Below are 14,211 nucleotides of genomic sequence, written 5' to 3' on the forward strand. Positions count from 1 at the left end.
AGAAGGAAAAGCACAGGCAAATTAATTGGAGTAAAGGAAGACCTGCTTTCTGCCCTCTAACTCAAGCTCCTTGGCTAGAAGAAGGGGCCTTTTATTTAGCCCAGCTCCTAGTTCATGGAGTACTTCTCTTTTTTGCCATACAACGTATACACAGTTCTTTGCTATTCTGTTACCTACCAATAACAGACACACACACACACCAAAGGGATATTTTCTTCATTTTGCAAGTGTAATTAAACAGCCTTGTTTTAAAGTCACATTTCCATATGAAACTTTTGTGCTTGTAACAAGTAGCGCTTTCACCCAGGCGTGCTGCTAAGCATTTACCTGGTGGGGCGGAACCAGGGAAGCATTGCGTGCTTTTCTGCCAGAGGGCAGATGGTTTCCTGTAAACAGCAATGGGCAGTCAAGTGCAGACCCCTGACTGTTCAAACTGTTGTTTCTCTGAGAATGTTGAAGGATGACCTTATGCTCTGGGATGCTATAGTTGGTATTTCAGTACAGGTTTAAGTGTCACTGCTCTGGGTTCTGTGTAGTCTGCCTAGCCCCAAGTGTAGGACTTGTGATGGAGATGAGGCATCTCCTGGTTTTCCCATGTGTTGCAGCTTGAGATGCTCCACCTGCAGCCTCCTGCTGCTGGTGACAGTGACAATCCTCCCTGTGTACCTGGATACTTATATGAGAAGTAAGCCTTACTAATAATTTCCTCATTTACAAGGAAAGGCAGACTTACGTCACCAGTAAAACAAGGCTTCCTTGCTGTAGTGCTTGTCCTGGAGATCAGCAATGCAGGCCTGCAAGTCATCAATGTGAAGGTAAATTAAGGAGCATGGTTCCTTCACTGCACTCCCCAGTGCCAAGCCTGGAGGAGCACTGGACAGCCCAGCAAATCTTTGTCACTGAAGAACTTGCAAAGAGCAAGCAAGGGACTTAGCTGCTTTGCAAATCAAACCCTGTAATTTGGAACGAAGCAGGACACTGTGGCCAGCAGCAGTCGCAGAGCAGGGAACCAGGGAGCTGGAGAGCAGAGGTGGTTCTGCATGTCCAGTGTGGGCTGTGTAAGTGGTGGGGAGGGGAGAGTGTGACAGAAAAACTGAGGGGATCCAGGGGATATGAATCAGTGCAATAGGATGCTTCTCTAGGGAACAGAGCACAAAGGAAAAAATGCGTTTGATTTTGAGGATGAGGAAGACCTGTGTCAAAACAGGAGACACATGAAACTGCTTCTCAAAAGCCAGAGCTCCCTCTAAGCTCAGTGCATGCACTGAATAAAAATAGACACCAAGCTCCTCTGCTCAGGAGGTATCAGGAGGCTCACCGTGGCACTGCGGTTTTGCTGGTTGCATGCCCAGTGCGGATGCTCAGGTTCACACCAGTGCTGTCACGGTGTTACAGACCTCTTGCTGGGCTGCAAGACAACTGGCAGAGCCAAACCCCAGTTGGTGTCCCTATTGCCCCTTTAAGTTTGGACTGCAGTGAATAAGAAAGAAGCTCAAGTGAAGGTTTATCTAGAAGCTCACACTGACGTTTTTATCCCATTACAGTCACATACACACTCAAACAGCGCAAACACATCAGGCCAAGGGGCACCAAAAGAGTTCAGTTTCAGTCTCCTCTGCAGCTGCTCAGCCATGTTATATCTCAGTGCCTTCACAGAGTATGCTAGTCAAATTCAGACACAAAAGCTGTTTCTCCGCTCTCCTCCCTTGATTAAGATGCATGACCAGATTAAAATGTCGTAATTTCCGTGAGCGAATGTCAACAATTCCTGAAGAGCAGTGGGAAGCTGCTGGGATGTGCTTTCAGATGCCTACTTGCTGAGCTCTGAATTTACAGTATTGTTTATCAGATTTCTCAGTATTTACACTCACTTTCCATTCCAGTAAACAGATGACATATTATATGATACTACTGTTCAAAAACCCCAAGGAAATGAAAACCAGAAACTCTCTGCAGCAGAAACCCGCAGACACAAAAGATGCTGAGCTTAGGTTCCTTCCAATGTCTTTTTACTCTGTCCATTATTTATAGGCAACACAGTTCATTTGTATTTAAAGTAGCTACAAACACTGCTGGTAGACAGGCATTGCTCAGTAGGGTCAGACTCTCAGTATTTTTAACTCAGAACCTGTCTTCTACAGTGACAGTTTCCAGATGCTTTAGAAGAAATATTTCTGTAACGGATGATAATAGGAAAGCCGGCCCCCAAATCAAATTCTTCTTTACTGAAGGAACTCAGCTTGTGACAAGGAGCCTGAGGAATACACTCTGTGTGTTTTGAAACGCAGTTGACTGGAGAAAGAGAGCATGTCCCTGTTTGTACATCTGTGCCTAGCTCTGACTGAATCCTGTGTGACTCTGGCACTCACTGTCATCCTGGAGCAGGTTGCCCAGGTGAGTGCCTTTCAGTGAACGAACTTGAGATCATTTACTGGAGTACAGTACCAGCAGTGCCCTTCATCTACTTCATATCATTTTTGCAATCTTCTTTACCTATGTTGACAGGCAAACCTACAGTGCTTGGTGATGCCATTTCACACACACTGGCAGGTGGCTCACCTGCCCTCTGCACAGTAAAGCCCTTTGGCAGCAGCCCAAGACAAAAGCTCTTCTTTAGAGGGTATTTTGTCTGCACTTTAAAAGCAAGGAGGACAATCCATGAAATAAGGAGGTGTTTCCAAATCTGTGCTGCCTCAGGATGGAGAGGCTGGGGGTGCCTGAGGGGGGTCCACGAGCCACACAGGATAACTCTGGTGAAAGCAGCTTCAGAGGGGACAGTGACTGAGTTCCTTGCTAGGACAGGCCTATGGTATGTGGCTTTTACCCTAGAAAGGGAAAATCCCACTTGCTTAATTGCAGGAAAGCTGTTGTTACTTTTGTATTGCACTCTCCCGTCCTTAATTAAATGGAATAATTTTACTTAATGAATTGAGCAGTACACCTGCAGTATGCAATATAGATTGGGAAAAATGTTCATTTTAGTTACACTAAGTTTATTCAACTGTGTTAATGCCAATAACTCCATCTGGCTGGAGCAGCAATCACAGTTTGGCATTTATTTCAAGGTATTCTAAGCTTTAGTTTCTGCAAACTGAAAGATGAGCCATCAAAGGGAATTTGATTGCAATGTTTGATTTAGCAAATTAATCTTGAGCTTTGAGAACATGACAATAGCAAATAAAGCTATATCATCTTCACCTGCATTACATTATATGGGGACATTTCCTTAAAATGGAACTGTTTTTGGCAATTGCTCTGATTCAGTAATTCATACATCGAAGAGTTAAACAAATGAGGGGATTTGAAGTATTAAATTTGATTGAATATTAATGCAATACTTTTCATAATACAGACTAGCTGCTAAAGAATTCTCTTTAAAGACCATCTTTGAGCTCAGCCATGGTGAAGTGCAGTGTGTGCCTTTTTGTAGTAGAGGATAACCTCTCCTAACAGGCTGTATTCAGTGTTTGCAAACTTAATTTTAAAATATATCTATGTAGAGTAATTTTAGTAGAGGATCTGCTCTGATACATGTTAGCAAGAGGGTGACACTCCTTGTATTTCCATGGTGAGCCAACCTAGACCTCTAGGGCTGCTGTTATTCTTGTGTTTCCTGTTTTGTATGCATTTATTTTTTGTTAACAGCAGAAGTTTTCCTCTTTCCTAGAGCACAGAAGAAGACAAACCATCAAAGACAAGCACATTCACTGAGGTGACAAAGCCATCGGTATGAGCTCATTCATTCTGCATCTGGACTTTGAAGCATCTGCACAGCGATGAGGGCCCTATCTGAAAGAGCTGTGTGTTACTTTTTAAGGGAATGAGCAAGTGTACAACCTCATTAACATGAGTTACTGTTGTTAAATGGCCAGGAGATATGAAAAGAAGAAGCAGGTTGGCAGGCTCTTGTGTTTCATGTGCCAAATGAGTATGGAATTGAAGAGGTTGCCGTGAAAAGGAAACTTCTTCCACTAGTGATTTATACTAGTGCAAGAAACACTAGTGATTTATAGCGTGAGCGCCTTAAGCATAAACCAGAAATACTTTAGGGCTTAGGAAAGACTGAGATTTAATATGTATTTCTGTGATGGTAAAGTAAATTCTTCTTTTTTTAATAGCATCATCTGTAAAGTTTCTTTTTAAAGAGGTCAGTCCACTAGATATACAGCAGATACGGGATATGGAAAGCTCAGCTTTCTAAAAGCCACTACAGATGTAGTCCCTAGTCCCGGTATCTGTGGCTAATCTCACAACTATTCACATATGCTCTGCCCAAGATACATGATTTACAATATAAACCATAACCCAAAACAACCTTTTTATCAACCATCTGCTGCAGTCTGAGGTTTACCCAAATAAGAATGGTTATGGTGCTTAGCTCTCAGCGGATTTTGTGGAAAGCAGAAAACACATCCATTCCTCATCTTAAGGTCCAGGATATTCCATGACAAAGCTCCCATCCCTTTGTTAGAGAGCCCCGGTCCATGAGAAGCAAGAACTGAATTGTCTAACATTTATGGGACATAGCTGCAAGACAGACAAATCCCCTCTGGCAACCAGGCCCTTCTGTGCGAGGTGATGTTCATACGTGCTCAGGACGGGACTGTTCTGTTCCAAGGACCTCAACAGACTTGGGAAATGAAAAATTATAGGTGACTGCTAAGAAATGGTAAGCAGAAGGATGTGTACATTGCATGGCCAGTGCTCAGCCAGGGCTCAGCTTCACTGCAAAACTACATCCCTAAAGGAGATAACACTATGGAGGAAAATGGTGGAAAAACAGTTAGTACTAATGGCAACTCAGTAAATTAAACTTGCAGACTCAATTACATGGCACTCCATCTTCGTGGGGCTGTGGTGATCCCTAGACTGGCAGATAAATGGGTCTGGAGCATCCATTCACCAGCTGATGTTTGAGTTGAAGAATGGAGACACAAGTCCCACCATCGTAGCAGATGTGTTCACGGTCCCAGGGCATCCTTTAGACATGTGTTTTGGATACTGGCTTGTAGGTCAGTGTGGTGGGTTGGACCTGGCTGGCTGACAGATGCCCACCAAGCCACTCTATCACTCCCCTTCTCAACTGGACAGGGAAAAAAACATATAACAAAAGGCTGATGGGTCAAGATAAGGACAGGGAGAGATTGTTCACCAATTACTGTTACTGGCAAAACAGACTTGACCTGGGGAAAGACATCACTTTATTACCCCTCAAATCAGAGTGGGACAAATGAGAAATAAAGACAAATCTTAAAAAAAAAAAACAAACCAAAACAAAAAAAAAAACACCTTCCCCCTACCCTTCCCTTCTTCCCTGGCTTAACATGGTCAGTTCATCACACGTTGTTTCTGCTGTTCCTTCCTCCTCAGGGGCGGACTCCTCGCACTCTTCCCCTGCTCCAGTGTGGGTCCCTTCCATGGGGTGCAGTCCTTCAGGAACAGATTGTTCCACTGTGCATCCCCTATGGGGTCACAAGTCCTGCAGCAAACTTGGTCCAGCACAGGCTCCTCTCTCCATGGGGTCACAGGTCCTGCCAGGAGCCTGCTCCAGCACGGGCTTCCCACAGGAACACAGCCTCCTTCAGGCATCTTCCTGCTCTGGTGTGGGGTCCTCCATGGGCTGCAGGTGGAGCCTGGAGCTCCTCCTCCGCTCCTTCTGCACTGATCAGTGTCTGCAGGGCTGCCATTCTCATGTTCTCACTCCTCTCTCCAGCTACAATTGCTGTTGTGTTTCTCCCTCCCTCCCCCCCCCCTTAAATATGTTATTCTAGAGGTGCTACCACCATTGCTGGTGTACCATCAGTGGGTCCATCTTGGAGCTAGCTGTTATTGTCTCTATCAGACATAAGGGAAGCTTCTAGCAGTTTCTCACAGAAGCCACCCTGGTAGGCTCCCATCTGCCAAAACCTTGTCACACAAACCCAGTACAGTCAGACCAGGGGGAGAATTTCTCACCACATGCTGCCTTTGAAGGAGCATGGAGGGATGGAGGATGCAGAGGTTGAGCTGCATCTCTGGATTGGGATTGGGATGCAGCGTCATAAGGGGCAGAGGGAGCAGGCTGCACACAGCTCTCTGTCCTTGGAGAGGGCAGACTCTGTCCATCTCCACTGCAGCATGAGACATATGCTGGAAAAACCCTTGAGAGGAAAGCAGGGGTCTGGTTTGGATCATCGCTGTGTCAAAGCCTGCAGAATAGGGCCATCATTGTGCTGGAGGACAAAAACTGTTTGTCAGCCTCTGAAGAGCACAGAGAGATGGTGGGAGCTGGGCTGCTGCCCAGGCTTAGCGTGCCCCTGCAGTGGCCTGCATTTAGTCCCAGATCATCCCAGAGAGGTTGAGCACTTTCCTGTCTGCTCATGGTGGTGGCCATGCAACTCATCCCAAGGCACACAGCAGCCCTGGCAGGGCAGGGGGAGCAAAGAAACACCCGGGGCAGAGAGCTTCCTTTTTTACTGACAGTCACAGGAGTGGTGATGGACTGTTTGAGCCTGCCCTACTTGTCCCTTCCCTTGCAGGACCCCTGTTCCTCATTTCTCTCTGCGCCTGCTGCTGTCTGCTTGGTGCACGCCGGGTGCTGTGGCTCTGCTGGCGGCAGCCCTGGCCCCAGCAGAAGCTCTGCTCCCCAGCAAGCGGCCTCCTTGCAGGGTCGGTGCCCTCGCAGCCGCGCAGGGACATCAATCCCCTTCACTCAATGCGTGTTCTCCACAGCAGCTTTATTTACAGGAGAAGATGCAGGAAGAGGGAAGCTGAGCGGTTCTGGTGGCCTCGGGCCAGTGGCTGGCTGCTGAGGCATTTCTCTATACCTTGGCGCTTATTTTTGTTTAATATCTTGCCCTTCTGTGTTTATTTTGCAGGTGTTTATTTTGGAAAGGGCTCTGTTTACACTTCTGTTTTTACGTGGAGCGCACATATGGTGATATTTGCTTTGCCGGGACTTAGCATTCCTCCTCCTCCCCTTCCACGCAGCCCTCACTCCAGCTTAGCTGCTGGTTACAGCCAGCAAGTGAAAGGCTCCTTTTGCTTTCAGCCTGTGCTCCCACACAGCAGCCCTCAGCCTTCTCACGCAGGCAGCTCAGACAAAGCACGTTCGTGCTGGGAAGTCCTCTGAAGCACGGCTGATACCAGCACTCCCCACCCTCCCCACCTCCGGTACATCAGAGGAGGACAGATGTGATGTTCTTCACACATAAAGCATCTGAATTGCTTCACTGCAAAAGGCCTTTCTCCCTCCTCACCTGGGCTCAGCCTGGAGCCTCACATACACCCTGGGATGTGCTCGCACAAACCTGGCTGCAGTTTTAACCCTGGTTTGTGCTGAAGTGGTGAAAAAACAGATAAATCAGATCTTCCATGTCCAGCCTGAGAAGTTAGCCCGGTGGAGTTTAACTATCTCTTCAGCAGGAAGGAAGCCACTGAAGACCTTGTACATAAGGTTTGTCCCTCCACGCCAACTAAAAAAGCTCTGGGTTATATCATCTTTCCCACCAAACCCCACAGTTGAAGTTTCTAGGAAATGGGGAATAATACTCACCCAGCCTTCACTTCTGAAGGAGCACACTTGTTTTCTCCAGTTTCTGTTTGCAGCAGGCTCCTGTCGGTGGTACCCTTTCACTGGCAGTTGCGGTGAATTTCTGTTGTTGGAATCTTTGGGTTCTCCACCTCTTGCCTGATGTGTGGGCTTTCCTCTGCAGTTCCTCTCTGACACTAGGCCACCAATCCTTGCCCTTGTACAGCAGTTTCTGTTGGGTTCACCCAGAGCTCTAAGGATGGGAAATCCAGCTGGTCAGTTGAGGGCATTGCAGATCTCTTCAGAGCAAAACTTGGAGTGATGCTGAGGAAGGGCTTTGTGAAGTTTGCAAGTTCCCTTCTGTCTGAGAGGACATAGGTGCTGAGACCTCTTGGCTCAGGGGCTCTCCCACCATGTGAGGAAACCTTCCCTTCTACCCTGGGCCTGCTACACTTTGCCTGGCTTTCCCACAGCTCTGCTGGTGCAGGAGCCGCTCAAGGGCTTGGGAAAACTGGTGCCTGGAAGTTTCACTTATGAACCCTCAGCACCAAGCTCAGGAATTGTAGAAAATATATATTAACTAAACATTATAGATGATTTCTGTATTTTATGTGCAGCTGATCTTTGAATACTCCTAGGCTGTGGACATCCCTAGAATTGGCTATTTGCAGAGATCTGTGATGAGCGCATTAATATTCTTTGTTTAATCTTGCCACTGAGCTCATGAAAAAAACAGGAGCAAATTTGCATTCATCTCCCTCCTGCCCTTGTCTGCTCAGAAGAATGAAGCACAGGGAAGCTACCATCTCGGAAATACAAGAGTAGCAAGATCAGGATTTGAAAACTCCATGGGAGTTCAGAAATGAGAGCTAGAGCTTTCATTCCTGATGTGCTCCCTTCATTCACAGTGTTAGTTGTCTCAACAGTTTGTGAAGGGTTCATATGTCTCCACTGCCCAGTGAAGATACCGCTTGTAGCCTGATGCTGCAGGAGTGCTCATGGTGTAAGTCAGGGTCCTAAAAATGGTCCGCAGCTGCTTTTCAGACTGTAGTGTCAGCGCAGAAGCAAAGCGGGGAGGGCTCTCAAGTACAAAAGACGTGGTGCCTGCTCAGCCATAAAGACCGGTGGAAATGCAGCCACAGTCTCTGATGTTTTATGAAAACACACTGATTAGAAATACAACTTCCATGAGAAGCATGAAGTCTAGTGCAAAGGTAAGCTAATGGCTGGAAGCCTGTGACTCCTTCACTTAGTGCTGAGGCATCCTGCGCCAGGGGGTATCCCTCTTCCAAGCCTGAAGCCTGGACCCCAGCAGCAGTCCCTGCTGTCCCAGCAACCTCCTTGCAGCTCTGCACAAGTGCTGTTTGGGAGGACCCCCTGTCCTCTGTCTCCTGGGAGACCCCAGGGTCTCAGGAATCCTGATGGGCCCCAGCAATTTAGTGATGACTCCTCCCTTGTCCAGCCCTCATCTCCCCCATGGCCATCAGACCCCTCAGTTTGCTCCTCAGCAGCAGACAGGCGGTCACACTCATTGCAAGGAGACAGGGAGTCACTCTGGAGACCCTGGTGACCTCATACTGGTTTCTGTGGGTTTTGTGACATACACGGGACACAGATGTGGTCAAAATGCCTTTAAGTGCATGCACTAGGAAGAGATAAATTGCTCTCTGAAGGTGCCTGTCTCCCCTCTGTGACTGAAGCAGGGGACGATAGCATCATACCTAGACTTTGGAGATGGGCATTAAGGGCAGTGATTAAGCATATCTTATATATAGTTATACACTCATGCAATTAAAACTCATTTCAGACCATTATTGGTGAGCTCTGACACTTGAAGAGCATGAAAATATCCCCTGATTTATCCTGGTTCCAGACTGAAGGGATGCCCAATTTAGGATTTTTAATAGGATTTCTCATTACATGTTCTGTGACTTCATACAACCTCTGCTATATTCACATCAATTGATATCTATTTATCTGAATTTATTTTCAGAAGCACTTGCTCCCCTTTCTCTGCATGCCCCACCTGTGTTCAGATAAGCTTTTTTGGCTCAGAAATGTACAGTTTGGGTTCTATGCTTTCAGACTCAGCATGTTTTCAAACCACTTAGTGACAATAGGCATCTTTTAAAGTTAATTACTGAAGAGAGAGTGAATGGAGTTTTTTTTCATATTCCTGCAAATATGCCCCACGCCTCTATTTCAAATATTGTACTTGTTAGTCACTCAGGCCCTTATCCAGCAACTTTTAATGTCAGTGGAAAGGATGATGCTGGCTGCAGGGACTGTTGGATTAGGTTTTACAGTGCAATAGCACTGACACCTGCAAGATTTTTTAAACTGCTTTCATTACCCCAAGTTGTGGGGCTGGCTGTGTCCCTAGCTCCTTGTATAAGAGGACGAACAGCGTAGGGGGACCCTCTGGCACTACAGTCCTCATTGCTATCCAGTTTCTCAGCTTCTCACTTAACAATAATTGAGAGCTTTGGTCCTCATAGCTCCAGTGGGGGCTGTTCCCAACCAGCAAAACTATATTAAATAAGCAGGCATGAGGCTGGACAATCTTTCAGGGCAGCTGACAGTGACTGGAAAACCTTTGTAAAGGCTCCTGCCACTCACTTCCCAAACACTCTTGTAAGTCAGTGATTAAGTGCTCAGACAGCAGATTAGGGAGGCTGTTGGGGACAGTTCTCCCTAGCCACTGCTGGCAGCACAGGCAGAGGTGTAAACAGGCGTAGGCATCAGCATGTGTCTCCAGAAGGGCTGCAAATGTGTGAAACAAGGCTCTTAAATCATCGTGTCAGTGCCTGAACATGCCAGAGATGTGGTTTTGTTCCAACACAGTCTGGTGAACAGTAAAATTAAGCCAGGTCTTGAGCCAGCTTTTGGAAAACACCACAGCCAGGTGCTGCCTCTGATGCCACCATACCTGCTGGAGCGGGGCTTTCCTTAGCAAACATTTGTCATCCTCTTTCTTTTTTTTTTCCTCCTTTTCCTCCTCCTTCTTCTCCTCCTGGCTGCCCACCCAGGGCATCCAACCTCCCAGCATTCAGCCACAGCCCAGTTGCACATTCCCATCCCCAGAGCCAGCTGATATTGGCAGTACATCCCTGCTCCTTCTTGTTATTAAGCTGCTACTAATATAGAAAACGTTCCTAGAATTTAGCTGAAATCTTAACATTCTGCATTTAAAGAGGACTCGCTGTTCCACAAAGCAGCTAAAAGGCTGTGCAGAAGCCCTTTTACAGAGAGGTTGGTCTGGGCTGTGGGACCTCCTTGTGTGCAGTAAGCCATTCTTTGTGTTTGGGTACTGGTGTCCGGCTGGAGGGACTGGCTGGTCAGAGACCTCAGCAGGGGAGCCAGTGAGAGATCATTTCTCATCACTGAGCAGCCTACAAGTGTGCTGGACATTTCTCGTCCTTCCTGCCCTCCTGCTCCTATGACAGATGCTGACACCTTTTCCTCCTGAGGTGTACTGCTTGAATACATCTCAGGATGTATTCGAGCTTCATTCATTCAGCTTCTCATCAAAAGGGGGACAGGTTCACTTCTAATTAACACTCAAAATAATTTGCAATGCTCTGTTCAGGCAGGGTTTTAAAAGGCATGGTGGGAGGATTAGAAACAGAAATATATGGACACCCATTGCTTTCCAGTGTAGGTAAACTTTCAGTAGGGGGTGAAGCTGCTGGGAGGGGGATGTCAAACCTGCCAGTCCTGGAGTGTCTGTGATGTCTGCAGTGCTAAGCACACAGATGCCGAAAACAAGCCCCAGTCTCCTGAACTGGTTAAATATGTCAGCACAGTGGAACTGGGCTGAAACACCTTTAACAGGCTGATTCTGGATACATTTCCACCCTTCTTAGTCCAAAATCTGTCTTTAGCTATGGTGAGCTAAGTAGTATGTGTCTGAAAAAACAAATCGTTTCCAAATGTTTCAGGGTTGTTCATAAACACTGTCCATATAAAGAAGTCTCTCATAAATGTCACTGAGACTTTGCTACTAACCTCTGATATAATTCATTTACTGAAATGAAGGTCTGACTTGCAGCTGTAACTCTGTACCCTGAACCACTGAAGATGTAAACAGTATTTAGATGGAGCTACATCTTTCTTGTGTTTCTTGAGGTGCTCTCGCAGGGTTGTTTTCAGCTTTGGGTACTGGCATGAATCCCTTCAGATACTCAGTGTGCCCACTGCAATGGCTGTGTTCCTGCAGTCTTTCATCCTGCTATTGATTACATCTGGACAAGTTCCACTGGGCAGGAGAGCCCAGTAAGAGAAGGAATTAATTCTGCATGTTGAAGGCTCTGGCAGAAAGAGCTGCATCCCACTTACGCTGCATTTCTGTAATGGGGTCTCTGGTGGTACCACTAATGAAAATAACCACCCTATTTAATGCTTCAGTACATTCTCCCCTTTTCCACAGTAAATATCATTTGTATCATGACAATGTGGAGGGACCAGAGACCTTCAGGCTGCCCAAACTCCACTGGTTTTAGTCCTATTCAGCCCTGGCTCCATGTGATGCAACTTGAGCCCATCCTGGATCCGGCTGCTCTTTGGCACTCCAGGGAACCTCCAGTCATCTGGGCAGTTACTCCTTACTTACACCCACATAAGTAGGAATGGGAATGCAGAAGATATGTTTACTTTTTTTTTTTTTTTTAAGCTGTCTAGGTAACAATGCCAGAAACAGAGACAGCTTTGGTTATAGTGAAACGCTAGATTTTTCCAGACTTCCGAAGCAGTTTTATCCCACAAGCCCTAACTTCTGGATTGTCACTGGACTTCCTGCTCCTCCACAGTAAGAGGTAATCTCAGCACACACATGACAGGCAGGAATTCCCTTCAACCCAGGGCTGTGTGCTGGTGTTGGTTTCCCTGGGCTCCTGTCTGGGAGCACTGGCTCAAAGTGCTGGGCTAGGAGATGAACATAGAACAGAGAATGGTAAGGACCATTTCAGCAGGTTTGCAGGTCTGTTATCTGCGCTGTGGCCCAAGTATATTGGATTGTACATTATTTGGAGAAAGACTAGAAGGATCTGCTAGGCTTTAAGTTCAAGACTAAGAGAATGAACCAGCATCTGGCACCTCAGCACAAGCTCTACTCACATTGCCCAGGAGACCTTTGCACAACAAACCGTCCTGACAAGAGAGACTTGAGCTGGAGTTGCAAGTAGCAACCAAACTGAGGAAGGTCATTTGCATGAAAAGCTTTAAAAATGACTGATAACCTTTCCATTTACATTGTCTCTTGCCTCTTTTGGAGTAAAAAGTTGAACGACCAGCTTGTGCAAGATGACAAGGTGCTGTAGCTCTTCCTGATTGCAGCAAAACCACTTGAAACTTCAGAGCTTCACCTTGAAGAGTGCTCCAGACAACACTGGAAATATTTCTCCATGCTTGATAGAGGTGTGAGGTACTTCCTGGAAGTATGGTTTGTGCCAGAGGACAGCGAAGGGATGTGTAGCAGGCTGTGAGCCCCAGCAGTATCAGTCCTAGTTGCAGCATGGTTGTACTGGGTCTGATCGGGATGGAGTTAACTTCCTTATGTCAATCTACCACAACAGTTAGTAACAGGCTTTGGAGTTACTGTGCACAGGGAGCAAATTAGGCCAATACCTTTCCCAATATGCAAAATACTCTGGGATGTAGAGAGCTCTTCTGAAAGTCCCTGCTTTTGTTTTATCCTGGTGTTAAAAAAGCTGTAGCTGGCTGAAAGATTCACTTCTTTTTCTTGCCAACTTGCCAATTTCAATAATTTTGACACCCTGTGGTTTGTTTCTCAGAACCTTCAGATTATGTGATCTCCAGCAAGCCTCCTAGCACGAGTAAGGCTGCAGGAGAGGAGTGTGGCTCACTCAGCATGGCTTCTGCAATGGCAGTACACCAGGCTGGGAAATGCATCCAGGATCTGCTGTATTGCATAGCAGCAAGAACGGAGGAGTGCTCCTTTTGCCCTGATTGTCAATCAAAATGGGATTTCTTTGAGCATGCTGTCTCCCTGAGCATGTCTTCAACTTTTGTCTCGCTTTCCCCTCCATCCCCCAAAGAGCTTTTGAAACCTCTGCCTAGATCCGGGCTGGCAGACGGGTAGAAATTTCAAGGAGAACAGGTTCTTCTATATTTTGTGAAAACTGGTCGCTTTGTAAAAGAAACCAAAATGAACAATATCCCACCCAAGGAAGCACAGAGAGACTCCAGGTCTTCTTTATGCAGTTTAATCTGTTAAGATGTACTGCTAAAGCAGTCCGGCAGTGTGTGATGAGGTCCACCATTGCTACCAGCATCATTTCTGGTTCAGCTAACATGTCCAAAACTGTTAACGTGGAATAGCAGGGGGTCAAAGACAGAGCATGGCTGGCCTATTGACCCTTGGGATGAGCTGGGCACCCCATGGAAGCAGATTGGAAACAGCAGGGAAGAACTGGGAGGATTTTGGAGCTGTCTGCAGATGTGGGAGAGAATTGGGTGCCCTGTAGTGAAGAGTCATATGGACATGGAGTATGTCTGGAGTCACAGCAGTGGGGAGTGTAGTGACCGTATGATGTGACTCCAGAGGAATTTGAGTTTCACTCTTGACCCTTGGAGATAACACTTTTCCAATAATGAGATAATAGTGAGCTTGCTTCGGCACTATAAGGAGAAATAAAAAAAAAACAATTTCTTTTTTCGTTTACTTTGCCTCCTTTCATAGT

General features: G+C 46.5%; 1 long non-coding RNA gene across 1 annotated transcript; it reads left to right on the forward strand.

Moving 5' to 3' along the window:
• The first annotated feature begins 1,734 nt into the window (after positions 1-1,734).
• LOC134168046 (uncharacterized) lies at positions 1,735-4,656 on the forward strand. Its single transcript, XR_009966387.1, has 3 exons — positions 1,735-2,394; positions 3,353-3,402; positions 3,503-4,656. It is a non-coding gene; the product is annotated as an uncharacterized LOC134168046 (long non-coding RNA).
• The last annotated feature ends 9,555 nt before the right edge of the window (positions 4,657-14,211 follow it).

The sequence above is a fragment of the Pezoporus occidentalis genome, unplaced genomic scaffold, assembly GCF_034315485.1.
Source record: "Pezoporus occidentalis ecotype Australia unplaced genomic scaffold, CSIRO_AGI_Poc_V1 ctg3, whole genome shotgun sequence".
Taxonomy (NCBI): Eukaryota; Metazoa; Chordata; class Aves; order Psittaciformes; family Psittacidae; genus Pezoporus; species Pezoporus occidentalis.